General features: G+C 45.1%; 1 protein-coding gene and 1 long non-coding RNA gene across 27 annotated transcripts in view; one reads left to right on the forward strand and one right to left on the reverse strand.

Moving 5' to 3' along the window:
- BBX (BBX high mobility group box domain containing) overlaps positions 1-17,385 on the forward strand; it is a 137,490-nt gene that overhangs the window by 62,633 nt on the left and 57,472 nt on the right. The window lies entirely within an intron of this gene.
- LOC134166413 (uncharacterized) lies at positions 5,657-7,342 on the reverse strand. Of its 3 annotated transcripts, none has more exons than XR_009965864.1 (3): positions 7,222-7,342; positions 5,956-6,012; positions 5,657-5,885 (listed from the first exon to the last, which is right to left on the reverse strand). It is a non-coding gene; the product is annotated as an uncharacterized LOC134166413 (long non-coding RNA). The 3 variants fall into 3 exon arrangements; XR_009965865.1 differs by lacking the exon at positions 7,222-7,342 and adding an exon at positions 6,429-6,760; XR_009965863.1 differs by lacking the exon at positions 7,222-7,342 and having other exon boundaries at positions 5,956-6,152.

Consider the following 17,385-nt stretch of genomic DNA (forward strand, 5'->3'; position numbering starts at 1 on the left):
AGCATGCAGAAGGCTGGATTGATCAAATAACCTGGCACATCCACAGTTACGTCCTCTTCTTTCCCTTACCATAATGTCACAGTTTAAGTCAGCGGAGGATCTTGGGTCATAGATAATGAACACAGCATTAGGTGGTAGAACCTACAGGAACACAAGGAACAGTAAGCTGAAAACGAGTATTTTCATGTTCACAGTAGCCTGCCATTAATGACACCCAAAGGGTTCAGGCGAAACCTATCTGTTGCCCCAGGCTTTTGAAAGCCTTGGGTGCACGTTGGGATAACACATTTGTTATCCAGCTTTGTGAGTGGTATTGCATTGTGAAGGGACATCTGAAGATCGACAAAGACAGGTTTCTGAGTTACTGCTTAATGAATGGTATGTGTTTGCATTCACATACGCCTGAAATCCACCCCTTCTGAAAGGGCTTCGTTAAGAGCCCAGCATTTAATAAGGACCCACAGCCAGGTCTGAGAGACTTTTTGTGTTCCAAAGTACCCCTCCACTTAAAGTCTTTTAGAAAGAAAAGAAAACACCTTTCCTGCTTCCTGAGGAGGTTTCAGTGCGAGCCTGACTACTTGTAGAGGGAGCTGTCTCAGCTGATTTTAAGTGTTTGATTCTGTGGTGGGCTGACTTCAGCCTCTTGCAATGAGATCCTTAAACCTTGTGGAAAAACCCATTTATTACAGAGATTGCTGCCAAATTAATGCATCCCATAGCAGTTCTAAAAGGCTTTCCAGCTGTTTTCTCCCAAGTCTCCAAGCTTATTGAAGTCCTTGGGCATCTTCACAGGTCCTGGTAAGCTTTTTACCAACACATCATGGGGTGATGTCTGTCCAGTTGCTTACCAGCTCACCAGGGACCTAGACTTTGGGAGAAGACTAGCGTTTAGGCCCTTGAGCATAGAGCAACAGACTTCTGAACTGGCTTGTCCACAGCAGATCTCTGAGGATGTTAAACATCTGGATTTTAGAAGGAGTTTGTTCATTATGTGCCAGGCACTCTCTCCTTAGTCTTAAATCGCATGCATTACTTGACCAGGAAGCTCACTGGCTCGCTCTTGCTATCTTGTTCACTGAGGTTTTTCTACAGCTTTCTTCGAAATCACAGTAACTTCATGCTCCCCATCCTGAAAAACAAACTGTTAGAACAGCAAAATAGGAAGAAAGCTTGGACCAAACCGGACTCACATTTCTGAGCACAGCTCAAATGCCATGCTGTGCTTAAATCTCATGGATTTATTGTTGTTACTATTATTATTATATTTATTTTAGTGTGGAAAGATGTTTGCAAACTTGAATTTGCAGCTATTGGGTAGCTTTCTGGAAAAGAGTACAGGAAGGGTTGAGCCCAAGCTGTGCTACCTGTTCTCCAGCTACCAGTATTTCCAGCTCTTCTGCATTTAGAATTGCTGGTGAATATGGTAACGTGGCTGTCATCTCAGGTTACTGCAGGTCAAATGAATCAGTGGCATCACTCTCATGGATCATGCGAGAGGAAGAAATCAGACCCTGAGGTGTTTAATTGTGCTCTAAGGCATGAAGAGAGACCGCAGGCTGGCTGACCAGTGCTCAGTGCCTGGGGGGATTGTGGCACTGGTCCTCATCGAAGCCATTTCCAGGCATGTGAAGGGCAAGAAGGTGACTGGAAACAGCCACATATGGATTTACCATGGGCAAACTGTGCCATATCAATGAGCTGAAGTGATGGAGGCAAGGTGGTGTGGGCAATGGGAGGGTGGAGGGCCTTGCTTATTTTGATGGTATCATGATTTTTGACACTTCAGTAGCACACCTGGAGCCAAACTGGATCCAGGCTGGGTGGATGGTGCAGGAGAAATTGGCTGAACCAGTAGTTCAGCACTGAACTGCAGAGAGTTACTGGGGGTATTCTGTGAGGGACAGTGTTAATATTTCCATTAATGATAGAAATGATGGGATGGAGTGCACCCTCAGCAAGTAAGACTTGACACCAAACTGGTGGAAGTAGTGGGTATGCAGGGGAGCAGAGCTGCCATTCAGAGGGACTTAAGAAAACTGGAATGGGCTAACAGGAAGCCTATGAAGTTGAACAAAAAGAAAGGTAGAAACAGCTTTGCAGGGAAGACATGGGGATCCTAATGGGCAATAAATTGAATAGGACTCGGCAGCATGACCCTGTAGCCACAAAAGAAAACTGAAGGCAAGAACATAGCCAGAAGATAGAAGGGGGTTCCTGTTCTGCTTTGCACTTCTGAGACTGTGGACCCCAAGGCAAGAGGGAGCCCAGCTGAGGATTGAGGTGGTTGGATCTGAAGCACATGCCGTACCAAGGAAGGCTGCGATAGCTGGTTGTGTTCTGGCTGAGAAGGCTCAGCGAGGAGTCCAATTGATGCCAACTGTCTGTAGGACAGCTATGAAGAAGGTGGAGCTGGACTGTGCTTAAAGGTGCACAGCAGAAGGACAGGCAGTAGTCCCAAGTTGCAGCAGGGGAAATGCTGGTTCAGCAAAAGGAAGAGTACCTGCCACTGTGAGGATGCTGGAGCAGGTACTAAAAGTGGTGGTGGCTTCCAGCTTTGAAGCCAGGCCTGCCTTGAGCAGGACTAGAAACCTCCAGGTGCTATGTCTTAAATGTTGGGTTTTTCTTGAAGTAGTGTTTGTTAGGGCATGGAAATTAATAATGATATTGTCTAGTTTTTAAGAGGGACAGTGTGAAAGTATTTGCCCTAAAGCCTTCAAATTCATGGCTTTAGGTCTTCGGAAGCGGACATTAATGAACCATGTGATTGTCTTGCCATGGATTCAAAATAAGCCATCTCTTTTCCTTAAAAGAGACTGTTAGGTGCAGCAGAACTCGAGGTGGTGATGCATCTTTGCGACATTAGCGAGCATGCATGTGGCTTCAGAATGGGAGCATTGTCTGCAGCCCTGCTTACTTCTGCTGGAAGCTTATGTGAGAGCAAGATGTTTTAGGGGAAAACTCTGAAAGCGATGTCTTATGGCATAAAGCTGTCTCCCTGGCAAAGAACAGATTTTCTTGGTAGCTTGCTGTCCCAGGAGCTTGAAATCATTCATGCCCGATATCCATTGAGCTCCAGCAGAATGTGGCTGTAACACTACAGGGAAATGAGAGCTATTAAATACGGGTTCATTTGACATATGACACCTTCCACTAGACCAGGTTGCTCAAAGCACCATCCAGCCTGGCCTTGAGCACTGCCAGGGATGGGGCAACCACAGCTTCTCTGGTCAACCTGTTCCAGTGCCTCACCACGTATGCCTCCCAAATTAAATGTACCTTTTAATTTAATGGGTTAATTGAATAGCGAAGTGCAACAGTTTATGCAATGAGATATGGAACTATGGGGCTTAAATTATTTTGATTACTTTGATAGATGTTAAAGGGGAAGTTTAATGTGCTGAGTAGCTGAGCCTGCCTTGGTGAGGCTACATATGCAATAGTGGTCTTCCTTCTGAGGGTCTTTTAAGTAACATTGTTTATTCCCTTTTTTTAATCTCTGTGTTATGAAATATGACCACTCTTTCTGGCATTGTATGTGCCCTGTTGTTGTATTCAGGGCCAGCTCTGTGATTCCCTGCATCTCCAAATATTTGCATTGCTTTTTATGTAATTGCCCAGAGGTACTTGCGTTATGCTGTAAACTTTCCAGGACCTGTATGTGGATTATGAAGCTGAGAATGTTGGATAAGCCCCAAATGAGATAGACACATTCCATAGTGTGTTTAAGGGCTTGTATGCATTACGAATGGGAGACAGTGCTCAGGTTGAAAGTGAGATGCTTACAAGTTTGTCCATGTAGTGATTTATCAGCACGAGCAATTCAGGTTGTCCAGGGAACCCCTCAGTCATAGAACCATGCAATCAAATAGGTTGGAAAAGCCCTTTAAGATCATCAAGCCCAACCTTTACCCCAGGACTGCCAAATCCACGGCTAAACCCTGTCCCTAAGGGGCTCATCTACACACGTTTTGAATGCTTCCAGGGGCAGTGATTCCACCAGTTCACTGGGAAGCCTGTTTCAATGCTTGACCACCCTTTCGAGGGTCCCAGTATGATGTTGGGGTGATGCCCCTTGCTTGCTGAGGCTCTGATGCCTGTGAACAGCAGCAATCAGCTGCACGGGGGGTGGGTTAGCACAGGGCATGCAGTGCACGGGCAGCAGCGTGTGCCTGCAAAGTGGTACATGCATATGTGCTTCACTGGCTGAATTCTGCAGCTCCAAGGAGGCCTGCATGGAGCTGAGGTGCATCTAAAGCATGCCTTGCTGAGGTCTGTTCCATGTCTCTGTACTTATCTACCTAACAAGCACGGAAAAAAGATGGCTGAATGTGGAAATGTTCAGTTCCTTCATCTTCTGTCTGCTGGAAGGAGAATGGAACAGGGGCTGGGATCAGAGATACAGGCTCTCCTTCCCACTTTGACCATGAATTTGTTTCTGACCCCCTTTTTTTAAGGTATTTCACGTCTCTCAGACTCTTTCCTAACTGGAAAAATGAGGAAGATATCAATGTTCCCACCTTTTATTAAAGTGCTTTGAAATCCGCGTTCACGACAGGATGAATAAGAGCTAATAAACGTCTATTTGATAGTTTTTTCCACAGTAAATTTGATTCTGCCACAGCAAGGTAGCTAACAGGTCTTTAAGTAAAGAAATAGTGCATGATGATGTTTGGTAAGGGTATGGTTTTGACTTTGGCTCTATCTCAGATTCTGTGTTTGAATACTTTCTCTATAGAGATAGACACAAAATTATATGTATATTGTCGTAGCTCTATTAAAGTATGTTACACAAGTAGCACATATTCCTTTTAGGCTCTCAGAACTCCATTACAAAGGAGCCCAGATGTTGGTGCATTGCCTGACAAAGACTTCTGTATTTGTGTCTGGAGATATCCAAATGGAGAGACGAGCACATGTGTGTCTTTTCATACACGCTGAATCCAGGATTTGATGTGCTCTGCATGTTTCACACAGCTTGTCTGGATGGCATGCACCACAGGTTTGATGCCTCCTTGGGCACAAAGGTTTGGCCATTTTTCAGGGTACAAAGTCAGCCCAGTTCCTTGTACTTGGACAATAAGAGGATATTTGAGGTAGGAGACGGAAGACCTGAAGTAGTTGTTCCCATTATGAAACGAATATGTTAAGTCACCAAACTTGGGTCTGAACATCAAAGTTTGGGTGGAGTGTAAACCAGAAACCTCTTGACATGGCGTGGTGGATTTTTGGCTTTATCTGCTGGGAAGAATGCTCAGAACATGCTTTATTCTCCAGGAGTTTCTCATACATTCAGTTAAGGCCCTAATTACTTATGGACTTTAATAGAACAGAATTTTCTCATGATAAGTAATTAAAAATTGTGCTGAAAAAGCTCTAAATAATGAACTGGCATTTGTTTCTATGGCTAAGATATTTTTTCCCCCTTCTGTTTTAATTCCTTAGTCCTGAAATCCACCTGCCTTTTGGCCTAAATTCAGTCCATCAGAATGCTTAAACTTAGGCTTCATTTAAGTATGTACTTACCACTGTAGGACCAAGAGTTGCATAAGGGAACAGCAGTATGGGATAGTAAAACCAAACTTTTTTCTTCTTTTTAATTTAAAAATCAGTTATTTTTAAACACCCAAATGAAATACAAATGAAGACAGCCACTAGATGGCACTTGAAAATTGTGTATTGAGATCGTACATCTGCTGTCAAAATAATGACAAATTTGGCTAGACCCTAAAGGGTTTTATGTGGATCTGAATAGTTCTGGGAGGTGGTGGTGTTCCCATAAGCAAAGTTCCTGTAGCTGTATGTTCTTCTTCCGTGATCAGATTAAACCACTGCGCTCAGGAATGCAGTCTGCAGTAAAAGCTCATTCCTGATACTTCAAATGTTGCCTTCAGTAAGAAGAGCAATACACGTAATGCACAACTTGAGGTCGTTTCTTCTCATCCTATCACTTGGTACCTGGGAGAGGAGAGTCATATCCAGCACTGTGCTCTGCCTCGGCATTCCTTTGACCTTCTTGGCCTCTGCCTAGTTTGAGATACAACATATTTTGCCAAAGTGTTGCTGCTTTAATATTTCTTTTAATCCTATTTTAGGTCAGTAGTTTGAAAAACAACCCAGAATCTTGTAGGGGAGGGTTCAGGCAGGGAACAGCCTCCAAGGGTTCCTTTTTCTCTCATTTTTTTGCCTTACCCACTTTATTTCTTGCTGGGTAGAGAAGGTGGAAGGCAATAGTAACAGTTTGATTCTGCAGAAAATAGATAGCAGCTAGAAATTCATCATCAAGTCAATACGTGGTATTTCTGTCAGTGATCATTGCACAAGCCTCTTTTAGGTGAAATTTTCATGTGGCCTCTTTATTGTTTTATCTGAGATGCGCGAGAGTTACATTACCGTGATTTATGAGCTAGTAATATTGAAGATGAATAAACCTGAGTAAACGCTGTCTGTAGCCATTAACTTGATTCTGGTTCTGTAGCAGCAGTGGGTAGTAGCTGTTTCGAGGGGCTGTCTGGAGAACTGTCTTAGCCTATTGTACTTGAGTTGAAGAGAGTGAAAGTAGACAAACTCTAATACCGGGTTGTGCGAGGCTATTTTACAGCCTATTAAATACGTATTAAGGGACTAATTCTTTCATTTGCTTATACAGCTGTATATGGTTCCCCTGACACTGGTAGTAATTATGACTGAATTTTATTATGAAGGCCTCGTTACACACATGGTAAACCTCAGAATGGATTACAGTAGCGATGGACACAGCTGCATTGTCCCGGTTTTGCAGAAGATGCTCGGGAACAATCAACAAGAGGTGAAAAGGAGAGTCGAACAATCTTCCCATTCATCTGTGCTCACCCTGCGATGGATGCTGCAGGGACGTCTCCTCCTTTGTGCTGCTCTGTGCTGCGCAAGAGCGCTTGGCTGTGTTTCTGCCCTGCCTGGACCCTACAGCAATTGGTACGCTTGCTAATCGGAGATCAAAATGAAGCTTTGGGAGGGGCAAGCCAAAACCACCCCCCCATTCAGATGGTCTCCTCCTCTGCAGGCTGTGAGCACAACTCCAGGCCACCCCTCTTGTTCACATACAATTTCGGTCTGACTTTGGGTTCATACCAGTAGCCCTTCAGTGAGGAAGTTGTTGCTGAACTGCAGATGCCCTCGTGGGAATGAGCTGATGGGAGTAACCCTGCTGAGAAATTCATTAGGTATTTCCTGTGGCCATCTTACCTGTCATCTCCCTGGTTCTAAAGCCATCTGTGCTGAGATTAACCATTGAGTGCCTCGCAAAAGCTAGCAGGAGCCCCTGGTTAACAAATCACAAAGGTTTTCATTTTAGGATGGTGTTAAAATATCAGTAAATCACAGGAATGACAGCGGTCTGTCTACAAAAGCTGCTCTTCAGGCAGGCACAGGTAGGCCTGCTCACACAGGGGCACAAAGTGAGTTTTGGGGGGTACGTATGTGAATGCTCTCTCAGCTCTGGACCCTTGTTTTCATTGCTGTCAGGCAACTAGTCTGTCAGAACACCTCCCCTGCTTTAACTCTAAAAGTCAGTGTTTTTCGGCTTGCGCTGTTGCTATGGGCTGTGATGCTCTGCAGACAAGCACTCGAGAGGTGGTTGCATTTCACAGTCTGCTCCGTGTTCCTGGAGGAAAAGTGCGCTAGTGATAAATTGCTCTGGCGTCAGCAGAGGGATTTCGAGGTGCGTGTTGTTGTTATCCCCTTCTCCGTGGGAGGAGGAAGCATTCCGGAGCAGGCTGGGCTCTGTATCCTCTCTGCTTTGAATGTACGGTGTTTATTCTGCTCACCTTCCTGGGTTCGTTGTTGCTCTCTCCTGTTGTGGCTGCAGATGCAGCAGCAAAAATGAATGCTGGTTTGCAGCAAAAGGATGCCAGAGCTTTCTGGCTGGGGGGGCAGATCTAGCAGCACAGGGGTCCCAGTGTATCCATCCCCTGGGTGACTGATATCACCTATGTATGCAGGAGGCCTGCTGCTGTTCCCCAGTGCCTGCCTCCTTCGCATTTACATTGCACAGAGCATGCAGTGAGAGAAACCCGTGCCTGCTCTCCAGGAGCTGCCCGCAGTGGATGCCACTAGGCTAATCTGTGTGGATTTTCCCAGGGGATGCACATGGCCATGGGAAGACCTGCTGTGGCGGTCGTTGGCACACGGGGTAGTTAGTGCTTGATGCCCCACAGGTGGCTCTCACCCTAATGCCTGTCTTCTGCACTTTATGACCCCGAAATCCTGGCCAGCCCAGTGTGTTGCTGGAGTCTTGCTAATGTTCTGGTGAAGTGTGTGTAGCAGTGCCCTGTGAGTCACTGGGGTTCTGGTTGCTTCTGCCTCTGCCGCTGCTGAAGGCTGAAATCAATCCTGCAATAGCAAATGTCCTACTGTAACTTAAATTCAAGGCAAGAAAAGGCTTGTTTTGGTTAAGGCCTGAGCCTCCAGACAACTGCAGATGGCTTCGGTGGGTTGGCTAGATGATTTATTTCTATGGTGCATGCTTCTTATTGCCGGGTTAGAGGGTTTTACTTAAAGCAGCGAGCTTTGAGTGCAGGCTTCCCTTCTCCTCCCCACCCGCTGCCCCTTTGGAACCCCTGGGGCCGGTTTGGAACCCTGGGGATGGTTTGGAACCGCAGTGTCCCGGTCTGTTTCGGACCGGAGGTGAACACCTCCAACGCCCTCACCGAGCCCAGGCTCAGCTGCTGCTCCGCATCCTCCCATTCCCCCAGCACGGAGGAAGCCCCGGGTACCTCCCTGGCTTCCTCGCCTCCTCGGCTAAGGTCTCCTTGGGTGGCACCGCGCAGCAGAGCTGCCAAATGCCGCCGTGGCCTCTCCTCTTCCCCACAGCAGGCACTTACAGCCGAGCCCCGCTAACCGGAGCACCGGCTGCCGCTCGGTGTGACTGTAGAGCCGGCCGGTGCGTGCCGGAGCCCGGAAGGAGCCGGCGCATCCAAGCCCCTCGGCGGAGGGAGCGGTGCCTGCGGGCCGCTGGGACCTGCCTTGCCCCCCGTAACCTCCTCCAGCCGCCCCGCGCCCCAGCAGGGGCCCCATCCGCCGGTACGGCACCGCGCACCGCCCTGCCTGCCCCGGCATGCTCCTCTTCAGCCCCGCGGGTACCACCGGTGCCGTCAGTTACCGGCCGTTCCGGCGAGCCCCGCCGCACTCACCGCTGGGTTGCAGCAGCGTTTCTGCTGCCTCCTTGCTCTCCCTGACCCGTCCTCCCCAGCGTGCTGATCCCTCCTGCTCCCGAGTCGCGTGTCTCCCGCACCCCCTCCTTCTGGATTGAGCGCGCCCGGGCTGAGCAGGGTTTGTGGATGCGCTTTGGCTTTGTGCGGCATCGGGGTTTTGTTTTGAAGTGGAAGCGCTGTGTTTCCTGCCAAACGCGAGCTGCATTGCCCAAACAGCGAAGGTTTCCGGCGGGGTCGGCGGCTTGCCGCTTCGTCCATGAGTTCCGTTAAAAGCCTGCTCTAAGATAGAGCTGAACCTGTTGTGCCGGGCCTCAGCGGGTCCCTTTGGGAAGCATTGGCCACTTTTCGTTAGTGTTTTAAGTTAGTGATTAGTGTTTGAAGTCTTGACTTTTCTCAGGTTGCATTTATTTGGGGTAAGGCATAGCAGAAAATAAAAGCTTGACCATTTCCTAAACCATTTCCCACTTTCATAAATTATAGAGGTTATTACCCTTTATTATTTATACATACCCTATATTATTTTTATTATACGTTTATTATTTATATATAACCCGTATTATTGTTTATCGTTATTTATTAATTTAATTATATATACCCTTTATTATTGATACAAACCCTATATTATTATAGTTTAAAGTGAAATAATAAAGGTTATTTTTGTAGGTCCAGGAGGAGATTCCCACAAGCCTGGTGCCTTCCAGCACTGATAAGTTTAAGTTAAACATACTGATTTTGTTTTGCCTAGTTAAGTGGTTGTTACCTGGTGTTCAGTCCGGTGAATGAGCATCCAAATAGGGAGGAACCCCAAAAGCAAAGGGCGACATAAAGACCAGAGAACTGAGGGGTGGTTGTTTTTATAAAGGTGGTCCAAACTCGTACCTTTTGAGCACTTTTTTAGTTGCATATTTGAAATATGATGCTCCACTTAGTTTTCATGATTAGGTTTTCTTATGTTTAGGGTATGAGACACAACGCCACACGATGACTTGGGAGGTTTGTTCCTCAGTGCCATTGCCCTGCACACCACAGCCCTGCAGGTGCTGGGGTGCTGGGTGACATCCCAGGGGAGACCCTTCCCTTCTGCTGCTCGCCAGGGCTTGGCCTCTTGTTTTCCTTCCTGTCAGCAGAGACCATGCTCTTGTGCTCTGCATGATGGATGTGGAACATAGATTATTTGCTCATGTCTTTTATGTACTTAAAACCTGTTATTTTGTTTTTCTCAAGCTAAATGATGCTAGTTTTCACTGCGGTTTTCCTTTAGTTTTTCTTTGCCTGTTTTCTTCATTCTTCTTTTATTTCCTTGCCTTTTTTCTATTCTTTTTTTCACTTTTTTTTTTTACTTTCCCCCTCTATCCTCCTTGCTCTCTTTTCCTCCTTTTTTTTTCTTTTCTTTTTTCTTAGTGTATTTTCTAGACTACAGCTACTAAATTGTACTGTAGAAAGTAGTTTACCCTACTGACAACAAGCACTTGCTGGTAGCCTAACCATGATACGCTCTTAACTTGGTTTTTCAGTACCATAACTAACGTAGCACTCCCAGGTTTGGGTTACGCACTGAATTTCAGGCTGAGTGTTGGTTGAAATACTTGGCTGGGTAAGGTCCAGTCAGCTGTGTCTGTTTGGGTGTAAGGAAAATGCAGTCGTTGGGATCTATGCAAAGTTGTCTTTTTCATTTCCTAATTAGATTACTCACGCACTGTAATGTCAGTATCCAGTTCCTCAGTGTGCCTTTTGAGGGCAGTTTTGTAGCAGGCAGGGTTTGCCTGTCTTTCACTTCTTTTAATGAGGGCATTCTTAAAGGCTGAAGAACTCTCTACAAAGTAAAATAGGATTTTATGATATTTCTCCATGTTTTCTAGAAATGAAGAGAAAAAAAGAGATCATTATTCAAAATCAAACTTCAGGAAGCAACTTTGCAGCGGTTTATGTGCCTCCTCATGACTTTTCAAGCTTTGTTTCTTATGCTTGAGAGTCATGGAAAGGTTCGTGTTCATTTAGTATCTTTTAAAACCCAGTTGCCTGAAGTGGTGGCACAAGCACATCTGAGTGGAGTATTCCTTGGAGAGAATAGGTAGGTTTTTATTATGTATTGAAGGCCTGAGATTTCTTTGTTCAGTAAGAGGTGGTCCTGTGCTATCCTGTGCACATGCTGTCTGTGTGGTTTCCATTCTGAAAGCGGATTTAGAGGGAGCTAGTACTTGAAATGCCCTTAAAGACATTCTTACCGATAGCTCTGAAGGATTAACTATGACAGTATTAACCAAAAGCAAAACTAAAGGATGCACACATGAAAAAGGCAAGTGATCACTAGTAACAATTTATCCCCCACCTTTCTTCTTTAAAGAACTTGAAGCATCCTGGTACCATGCTAATGGTGAGTACAGTTGTTCAACATAAAGTGCTTTTCATACTAGAGAAAACCTGATTGGTTTCTTGGCATTAAAACCCCCCAAAGAACATCTTATTTCTTGTGCATGTGAGTGAGCAGAGAAGGAGTAGAGCTGAAGTTTAGAATTGATTGACTTATTACATGTTGCTTTTATTCCTCTCTGGTAAGCATGAAAAATTCACTTAAAAGAGTGCTGTTGACATTCTTCTGATGATCTTAGGGTTTAATTTTAGGTATTAGAGAACAAAACCATCAAGCAACTGGGATCTGAGTTTAAGAGAATTACGAGTAGTTTAAAATCACTTTACGAAGATGGAAGAGGATGTCATTAACGAATAAGTAAGACTTGTTGCAGTGTTGCTAAGTGCTTCATGTGGTGACAGTCTATCCCAAACCTCTGCTAGCAAACAGGACTCCGTGGAGTCTCAGCATGTCCCCCATTAAGCCATTGCATCTCTGAAAATTAGAAAGCTCATTAATGGCTTTCCACTGTGAAACAATAAAGACTATATTCCCCGACTGGTCAGTAATTAGTGCCAGCTAGTGTTTGTCCTTCATTATAGGAATATTCTGCTTCAGTTAGTCCAGAGCTAAAAGGAAATTCGTGGTTTAAAAAGCTTTCTGTATTCATGTAGTGTATTTTACTGACAGACTTGTGAGAAGATGAACTTATTTCCCAGTCTCCTGCTGCTTTGTTGTCAGCTCAGGTCACTGACTTGGTAGCCCCTGAAACACCAAGCATTAGTGTCATAGGTGGATCCTCTTTTCTCTCTTTGGTATTTGTTTTTGTAAAGTAATAGAGAATTTAGGTAGTGTAAAACAGAGCAGAAAGTGTGGAAAATCCACTTGAAACTTTCCCTTTGCTCCTTTGTACCTGTAATTGTCATGGACTCAGCTGAGGGCCCAGCTGGATTCCAGGAAATGTGACTTTAAGGTAACAGGAAAACAGAAATCATTTCCACTGTCCTCATGGAAATGGGTGTTGCTGACACTGAGATTCTTCCATAGAGAACCTTCCAACAGGGAGCACACCGCAGTCACAGTTCACATCTCTGGGCTTTGGCTTTTGCAGCTCTGGCATTTCCCCAGTCTTTATTAGAACATGTGCCTGGGTTACTTCTGAAGACCTTTATAAGGATTTGGGTGGTTGTAGATGTAGTTTGGGGCATGCCTAGTGACTGCTGCTTGTTCAGCACAAGCACTAGCAGCATCATCTGCGACAGATCAAGCGTAGGGTGAGATAGACCCAGAATTAGGACTGTGGAAGTTGGTCAGCTGTCTGTATCGGGTAATAACACTTGTTGTTAACGAACACTTGCATACAGTTGTGGGATTGAAATAGGAACGTATGCAGTAAAAACCTAACCATTCCTTCTTATCCCCTGCTCCCCCACTGCCATCCATCTCTTAAGCAATCTTACTTCTCTCTGAAACCCTATTAGGTATATATATTTATAAGACAGCCCAGAAGACTGTGATATTTTGACTAATGTTTCCAGCACCAGAAAGGAAATAATGCAGCCAGCACACCAAAAAGAAAAAGGGAAAAAAAGTTACTTTTTTTTTTTCCTGGTGTAGTATCTGCATCATTTGATCTGTATCTGCACTAAAAGGAGGTGTAGAACCTCACCCTGAAGGTATCTCTTGCTATCAGTAGAACATGAACGTCAGCCTTGACAGGTATCCTCTGGTGATGTTATAAAGCATGTGTAGCTTATTTTAAGCGAAGCTGTCCATGCTTTTGTCTTGTCTTGTTGGAATATTCCTACTTTCTCCCTAGTGTCTGTCACTTTTTTGTCATCCTTAAGCTGAGAAATACCTTCTAAAATCTTGTTAGCTGCCTTCTAGTTTCTTTTTTTCCTCTTGCTAACTTCTAAAAGCCATTACATTACAAAAGACACCTGACATTTTTACTGATACTGTAGGGAAAAAGTACATACTTTGTGATATGGTTCATAAACTGCGTTCGTTGCAAACTTTGCACTTCAGGTGCTCTGTATCTTCCATGCTTTTAAGCCCCAAATCCTGCGAAACCTCCAGGATTTGTTCTGTGACTTTCTATAGATCTATTTAATTGCCAAGCTTAAATACACGCTTCAGTTCTTGTAGGGTCCAGGTCCAAGTCGCTATTCAAAAGCTTGCTGGTGGGATGCTTGCCAGCACCCAGGGATCCCTGACAGAGACAGAGAAGGAGCTGGTGTTTTCGCTTGCTTCTGCCTGCCAGCGTCCGGTCTCCCATACAAAACAAGCAACTAACATGCTGTTGATGATGTGTCGAGGACGAAAAGAATCAGAGAAATAAATAGAACCTCAAGAGTCCACTGAATGGATTCCATTGATGTTTTGCCATTCAACAAGGGAATAATGCCAGTAAAACCTGTGCTGTCGTTTAATCATACATGCGTTCGCTTGCCCATGCAGTGTGTTGGCTAAGTAGTTATGTTATGGCTTGCCAAAATCTTCCAGACAGAAAAAAAAAACCAGAAAATTGAATGAAAGTGCCCATTTTAGCTGTGGTTTGGATTTGGCTGGATTTGGTCTGGGTTTTTTTTATCTCCCCTCATAATTAATTGTATGATTGTATATAAAAATACCAACAATTCTAACAGAAACACCCCTGAAGAGTGAGGGCAGTGATAACGGAAGATGAAGCAATGCAAAGGAAAACAAGTTCATCGCACTGTGTCAGCATGTATTTTTCTAAGAGGAAAAGGCCCATGAAATGCAATAAAGAAATAGACTATTCTTCATTGGCAATCCTGTATTTGGCTGAGAGAGGCATCAGCAAAATAGAAAACACCAAAGGAAGTCTCTGGAATAAGTAAAAATGGCAGGAAAGGGTTTGGAAGCACAGAAATACTACAGAATAGGGGCTGTTCATGTTATGAATGACTTCTGTTTTATAGGAAAGAGAGGGCATAGAGGATGGAGTACATAGCTTGGCATACCTGAGGGGTGGAGGGCTTCCAGACCCTGCTGTAAAAGGGAATGTCCTGGCTTGAGCTTGGATAGAGCGGTACTTAGCTGCCAGCTGGGGTTAAACCATGTCAGTGAAGCTTGAAGTCGGTCTGTGGCCTCAGTCTTTCCGTCAGTGGGGTTGAATTGTGAGGACTTTCGTTGTTGACCATTACAAAGATTCGCTCTGAAGTGGAAGCAAAGAGCAACTGTGCCTTTCTCTAGTAAATGGTGCCTGTATAACAGCCAGGATCTGGCTTACTCTGTGTCTTGGATCTCCTAAATGCTTGTTCAGCTGATAGGGTAGCAACCTATCCTGTTAAAAGCCTCTCTATAGTCAAACTGTTGCTTCAGGGTGACGACTAAGCTAAAATGGTTCACAATTCAACAAAACAACCTAATGAGCATCACCTGAATTCCTGAAGCTGAGCCCGCCTTTCTGTTTCAGCGCTAATGTGCAGTAAGCTTTGGTTAATTTAGTTCTAATGTATTTGAAGGGTAACTGGGTGCCTTATGCATGGAAAACAAAATCTGTTTGTCAGCTGTGTCATAGTAAAGTGACATAATGTGCTGAGAGCCCCTTTGGGGTTTGAAAGGTGACTGGTGCTTGGGGTCTCTGCTGCCTTGCCAAGCTCAGTGTAGAGCATAGGCAGGGCCTCAGGAGTGATGGAGGACATGTAGAATACACCATGGGACCACTTAAGTCCTGTGAAGGTTTTCTTGCTCATCTTTCAAAGGGCAGCAGGCAGAGGTGCCAGCTAAAGGCAGTGCTGTTGTTGAAATAGCACTGAGACTTCAGCTGTGCTTTGCAAAGGAGGATCATGGAGCGCTCTGCAAACATTAGTTGCACAATAACAAGATAGAAGGCTACCAGTAATACTCATCTTGCTTGGGTCTGACTGTAGGCAGAAACCATATGCTTAGCTTGCCTAGGTAACTCACTGCTAACGCCCGGAGTAGCTGTGTCCCTGTTGTGCATTTATCCTGCTCAGGAATAGGCCACATACTTTATTGACAATGGTGATGTGACAAAGCTATGAGACTTAACAAATCTCTGCTACTCACAGGAGCTAAGTTCCTACTCAGATAGTAACTCAGCTGCTTGTTGATTTGTCCCCACCAATACCCCAAACAAAAGCAAATGATGGGTCAGCACTTTACAAAGAGAGACAGATGGGGAGCGCAGTGCAGTGTGGTACATGGCAGGCGTCACGGTGGGATAGAAACACTCAAACGTGCACTTTGCGGTACTGGGTTGCGGCTTGGTTTTCCACACTTCGGTGTTCTTTTCAAGCCAAAGGGTTTTGTGTATTTGGATCCGTTTTTGGCAATCACAGATAAAGATTTAGGTGGATCGGTGCTGTGTAATATTCAGTGAAAAGATAGGAGTTGGTTGCAGAAAATGAGCAGAAGAGCAGGTGCCATGAAACCGGAGTTTAAATGCTTCCAGGTAGAAGTGGTGGGATGGGGACAGCAAAGTGTGGAGCTTAATGGGGAGAAGCTACAAAGTTATAGGGTAACCTTAACTGATGGGAGCCAGGTACTGCTGATGAGTGGGAACTAACAAAATCCAATACACATTGAGGAAATGGCTGGGTTTATATATAGGCTAGAATTTGTGAACCTGCTTTTTCCCAGGTTAAGTTGTTCCCTCCAGCAAGCAATGTCTGAGGGTCCTTCAGCTTTCTGTGCCGTTGGGATCTGCAGGGGAAGAGGCTGCTTACACCCATTTCTGCTGCAAACAGGGGCATGTTGTCAGGATGCCAGTGGGTGAACCAACAAGAAACACACGTGGAAGAGATCAGGATTAGCGATCACTGAAATGGGGGGGATACAGAGGAGCATGGCCAGGGCTGTAGCTGCTGTTTGAGGGTGGCTCTGGGGAGGCATTCATCCTGGCTGTGGCACCAGGACTCAGGCAACTGGTGTCAGTGCAGGTGTCACAGCTTTCCCTTCTGCTGCTGTAGGCTGAAACATCGGTGCTCTAGCGGGCATCTTCCAGACAGCAGCATCCCGAAATGCAGCGCTTGCTTGCTGTGGGTTTCAGTACTCAGATGAGATGTACTGCTTTTATTTACTTACTAATTTGTTTGCCCCTTACTTAGGTAGCAGATCTCTTAAGCCATCCCTTAAACCGGTGGTTAATGTGTCTTGAGCATGTATTTTTACTGAGAGGTAATGGTGACATACTTCTTTAGATAAGGACACACACAAAGCTAGGTGCATAAGCAGATACAGTTTACCTTCTGATGCACTTGATTCAGTGGATGCTTTTGTTTCCTGTGCAAGGGCTCTTGTCGATGAGGACTTCGGAAGTGTCAGGGTGACTACTTCTGGTTGGTTGCTCTAAATTCATGTGTTAAAGCTTCAGTTCTCTCAGGCAGGGGGTCAGATGTCCCTCCTGTGCCTTTTAATGGCACTTGGGAAACCCTAGCTCATAGCGTCATGGGGTTCTACATTGACATTGCTATATATAAGTGAGTGATTACCAGATGAGTGGCTGGCAATATGTTCTGCTGCTAAAAAAGAGAAATATCCTGGTGTTTTCAGTTGCAAAACATGAAAACCTACAGTGGACACAGGCATGGAAGAGCTGTGGAGTTTCTCACTCAGTTGACTAGTGAAGCAGAGGGCTTTTCTCCTATCCTTTAGACAGGAGCCCCTTTGTGAGCTGGAATGGACAGTGTCTTTGCTTCATGCTCTTTAATTGTATGCTGCTAGTTAATTGCTGCACTAGGTGGAAATGGTAAGACTGGAAAAGGTACCTCCATGCTGTTGTTGATAATTGGAATAAATATCTGCTCTCTCATCTGAGAGTCTTACAGTAATGCCTCATGTACTTGTCGCTGGTTC

Source organism: Pezoporus occidentalis, unplaced genomic scaffold (assembly GCF_034315485.1).
Source record: "Pezoporus occidentalis ecotype Australia unplaced genomic scaffold, CSIRO_AGI_Poc_V1 ctg26, whole genome shotgun sequence".
NCBI classification, from domain to species: domain Eukaryota; kingdom Metazoa; phylum Chordata; class Aves; order Psittaciformes; family Psittacidae; genus Pezoporus; species Pezoporus occidentalis.